Source organism: Phalaenopsis equestris, unplaced genomic scaffold (assembly GCF_001263595.1).
Source record: "Phalaenopsis equestris unplaced genomic scaffold, ASM126359v1 Scaffold000150, whole genome shotgun sequence".
Classification (NCBI taxonomy): domain Eukaryota; kingdom Viridiplantae; phylum Streptophyta; class Magnoliopsida; order Asparagales; family Orchidaceae; genus Phalaenopsis; species Phalaenopsis equestris.
The window spans coordinates 630,243-635,576 of NW_018164592.1; positions in this window are offsets into that span (position 1 = coordinate 630,243).

The window sequence follows — 5,334 nt, forward strand, 5'->3', positions numbered from 1 at the left end:
ATTCATCCCACATCACAGGGCACGATATTGCTCCCACTCTCACCACTCCATCACCACTACTAGTCACTCTCTCTTCCCCAAATCTCTAATGTCTATTAAGTCACTGAAGGATGAAATCACCTTCAGAGTGTAGTATGGTTCAAATTCTCTGAATAACATATCCATACTTATAAATAATCTCTTATTAATTATTCTCCAATAGGCATAACCCTTTTGAGTAGTAGATTAACCCCTGAACATACATTTCACAGTTCTGAGATCCAACTTCCCCACAGACGACATGTTGTCTTTCACAAAGCATACACATCCAAATACCTTCAATGGAAGGATCCCACCATTGCCTCCTTTCAACATCCGATAAAGAGAATTCCATTCCAACACACTTGAGATAGTCCTGTTAATCAATTGAGTGATGGTCAACACTACAAGCCCCCATAAATGATGTGGGACATTCATTGACATCATCATGCTTCGGGCTTCCTCTAGAAGATGTCGATTCTTTCTCTTTGTTATTCTATTTTGTGCTGGTGTGTATATGAATGTGGTTTGGTGTTGTATCCCTTGAGCTGACAAATAGTTCTCAAATATTTTATTGATATATTTTTTTCATTTATCATATCTTTGTGCCTTCACAAGCGCCCCATATTTGGTATGGATTGCCTTGTGAAAATCTTTAAAGCGAACAACCACTTCACTCTTATTTTTCATCAAGTATATCCATGTAACATGAGAAAAGTAATCAATAAACATAACAAAAAAAAGATAACCTTTCATAGAACTAGTAAGACAATGTTCTCATAAATCATAATCTATCAAATCAAACACATCAGAGCTTCTCTTCCCAAAACTAACATAAGAGCTCCTGGTGTGCTTGCCAAAATCACAAGCGTCACATACCAGTTTCTCCTTATTTGTCTTTTCATACATAGATATATACAACTGACTTAGTAAACTAAGACTAGGATGTCAAATACGTCAGTGATGTAGTAGTATCAAATCCTCGAAGTTCCTCCTAGATTCTCCTACTACAAGTTAGAGTTGAGTCCATCCCATCTTGGTCTAAGTACTAGAGTCTACTATGCTACGTTCTAGTCTCAAGAGCCTGGTCCGTCCCCTTCTGTTGGAAGATCACCCGAGGAATATCAAAAGAAACAATACATTTTAGCTAAAGAATAATGAAACTAAACATTGGACAAAGATATATAATTTGTACGTCTCACTGTACCCATACCAACTACATGTTACACTGTACCATCAACAATTTGTATACACTCTGGTATTGCTAGATAAGTATATGAAGAGAACACTTCAGTGTTACCTATCACGTGATGAGAGGCGTCATAATATATGATCTATTCTGATAATCTTGTGATGGAAATAGAGACAAGAGCAAGTGTTTCACCAATACCTTTGCTGAAGTGAGCATAAGAGGCAATGTTATCCCTTGATGTCGACGTATTTAAAGCATCCTCAGCTCTATCTCTTGCTACTTTCTGCTTCCTCTTCAACAGCTCGAGACACTCATCATCCTCACTAGTAAAGATCACACCTATCTCTCCATCGTCCTTTGCTTCCATAAGATTTGTATGGTATCCCCCTTTTCTATCTTTCTGATCCTCAATACCACGACAACGACATCCAACTTATCCACATCCATCTATTTCTCTCTATCCATAGGTGGCTTAGGACAGACCTTGCTCAGTTGCTCCACGCTTGTAGCACTTGCAAGTCTCCCCTTGGACACCAAATGTACCTAGGCTCACAATATCCAATGTTGATCGTGCACTCGAAAGACTACTCAACTCAGAGTGTAGCTCCATGCGACTCTCCTCCTGTTTCATTGTAGCAATGGCCTCATCTAGTGTGGGAATAGCCACTTGAGCTAGGAGGATAGATTGTCTCTTATCAATGGTCGGATTAAGATGACCCGGTAACTAGATAGTCCTCATTTGTGTGAGGAACTTTCTTTTCTTGAACTCTAAATTTCTACAGCTCGACATCGGTGAGAAGTAACCAAGATCCGCCCACAGCCTCTTCATATCTATAGAGTATTCCTGAATTGATTTCTCACCCAATATCATAGCTCCAGTCTAGCATTGAATCCATAATACCCACATGTGGTTCTTAGTCCTAGCATAAATCTTCTTCACCTTTGCTTAGATGTCCCTCACCTTTCAAATGCCATCGCCTGAGGGCGTAATTGATATGACCATTGAGTTGAGCAACCAGGTGTAAACTAAGGAGTGAGTGGTCCTCCATTTATCTCTCTCAACACTGTCACTTGTTGGTTCGTCCTCAGTTAGATATCTCTCTAGTTTTTTTTTTTACTAGAGCTGCCTCAATCGGACATGACTAGCTCAGATAAGTGGTCTGTCCATCAAGCTTCAGAACCATGAGAGAGAGATCTAGCTTCAGTTACGTCAAAGCATACGTCTAAGAACAGTTCTTGTCAAGGCACTGCCTCCCTATATGAGCCCTACCAAGGCTTTCAGCACCTTCGGACTAATCCTCCCCAGAAAATCCGCTCTTTTACTCCCACACTCTATGCATCTCACGTCTTCTTCAATTACCTGGACTCCCTTCTAGGTCATACACAACATGAACAATTCCCTTCCTCCTTTAGGCCCGATTTTGATCTATCTCATCATCAAGATCAAGATCTTTTTCGTGTAGCGGCTCGATTGTCAGAGGTGTGGCGGCAACGGCAGCCTGGAAAGGAGGTTGTGTCGGCAGCACCCTGGAAGGGAGGTTGTGTCGGCAGCGCGGTCTGGACAGATGGCGGAGGCAGCTTTGAGGGCGGTGGCCGGAACTGGGAGCCGGTGTGTCTCCCACACAGGAAGCGAGACACAGACTGCGCGCGGGTGAGTCTCCGGCACGGGACATCTTGGGAAGAAGAGGTGTGGGTAGAAGAGAGAAGGGCTAAGGTTTGGCTCTGATATCAAATTGAAAGAAAATAAGTCAAAAACTAGGTATTTCATTCAATATATGTGTTTAAATATGAGTTACAACATTTAACAAATAAACCAATAAAACCATCTTATTACACACGGCTCTCAACAAATATTATAGGAGAGACAATGATGCTTATTGATAAACTCATAATACAAATATAAAAAAAAAAATAGTGATAATTACATACAGAGCACTCCTAATTTATAATAAACATCTTACTCTGATAGTGCAATAGCCATTAAGAAAAACCACGTAGTACAAGCTTGAGCTGGCCATCGCAGCTAAATTGATGCAGCCCAATCTTCAACAATTGCTTTCCTAAAACTGCAGCAAAATTGGAGTGAATTTCTGCACTCAAAGTTGAAGGTTCGCGTACGGCAGCAAACTGGAGCAATTTTCAGCTGTTCTAACCAGAGAATTTATTCTTTCAAATATATATTTTTTCATAAGAACAACGGAAATATGATAAGCATGCACGAGGCTGTTGGAGGAAATAAACTTCAGCAAATATAAAGTTCCATATTAAGAGGCGCTTTGTAGATAATGAATGTTTAGCACTAATTTGGGGTAGTGTGGAAGGCATTGCCAAGCAATTCTATTACTATAATATTTTCTTAAAATGTATATATGATTGAAATAAGTACAGCTTTCTATAGAGATCTTTCAATGTGAAAGTTGTTATATCATAAATCTAGTTACATTAAAGGTGGCATTTTGGCTGGAAGATTTACATACACACGACTCAATTTCTGTTTATTTATATATCTAACACCTAAATTTTTATTTTTATAAATGTACCTCACCATATCTAGTGCATGAAATAGTGATATTTTTATTGTGAAAAGATTTGAGTGACATATGTTGTTGTGGTTGCGAGATCTATACACCAACCAGTTGATGTGGGGTATATATATATATATAAATCAAACGGGAAAATGATCGACGAAGCGAAAAATAGAACGAGAAAAATCATACCAAAAAAGAACAACAAAGCGAAATACACAAATTTACGTGGTTCGGCAAATTGCCTACGTATACGGAGTTGCAGAAGATTTTACTACTTGAGGAAATTTACACCAGTCGATCACCTCGACTTACAAGAGGAATCACTCACTCTTCATTGCTCTCTTTCTTCTCTCTTTTTTCTTCTCTCTCTACACCGAGATATACAGAATAAACTCTACACCGAGATACACCTAAGAAGACAAGCTTACAAGATAAATAAAACCAATTTCTCTTTTGTCACAAGCCACCAAGAAGAAGTCTAGGGAGAACAATCTTCTTCTTCTTTCTTCTTTCTTCACCGCAAGGAACTAACTCTTGCACTTTCCTTCCTCTGTCTCGAGGAAACCCAAAGAAGATACACCGTAACTTTTCGTAACCACCAGATCTGAAGGAGAGCCTCTCCTTTTATCACGAAGAGAAGAAAGCAAAGGGATGCTTCGCTTAGCGAAACAGAGGAGGCGGGAACGGTTTCTGGCGAAAAGACAACTCTTCGCGATCGGTAGCGGGATCGGGCGCCGATTCGCGAAAGGAGGCGGCAGGAGGGAGCGTCGATTTGCGGGAGATCGCGATTCGCGATCCGGGGAAAGGTCTCGAGCGCCTAACAACATAAACATAATAAATTGGGTATGCAAAATCTGATATTAAGTAGTCCTCCACATTATACCGGCAAAACAAAAAAAATGGGGCATTTCTTGTGTATTTACATATCTATTATTTAAAATTTAATTTTATACATTTATATCACCCAAAATTTTCATATTACATAAAAAAACACAACCATTTACATATAAAAGATGATTTACACCTTTTCATGCAGAGAAAAAGTGACATATATATATATATATATATATGTAAAAATTGAAGTTTAGGCGTTACATATGTAAATACATAAAAATTGAGTGATATGTATTCCAATCTTCCAAAAAGTTGATGCAAAGTGAAGGTGACATTAATGTAAAAATTAAAGTTTAGGCATGTAAATACAAAAGAATTGAGATATATAAATGCAAATCTTCCAAAAAAGTTAATGGCAAAGGGAAAGGTAACTTCTGTTAAGCAAGAAAGAACCGTAAGATGCACAAGAAAATAAAGAATGAGGACTGCAAGCTTGTAATTAATTTTTCGTTTCTTCAAATAAAATAACAGATACAAAAAATTTATGCGCATATCTAGAACGAACAATTTAGCTTTAGCCGAAAGCTGCAACCATATAGACGTAACTGCAAAAGCAGAATAATAGAGTTAAGAAAATGGCTAACCAAAGCTAGAAGAAAAAAGCATTCGTGGTGTCTCTTATAGGTATTTCTTTCTCTAGAGACTTTATTTAAGCATCCCTTAATAGTGTTCATAAAATGGTATATATATATATATATATAT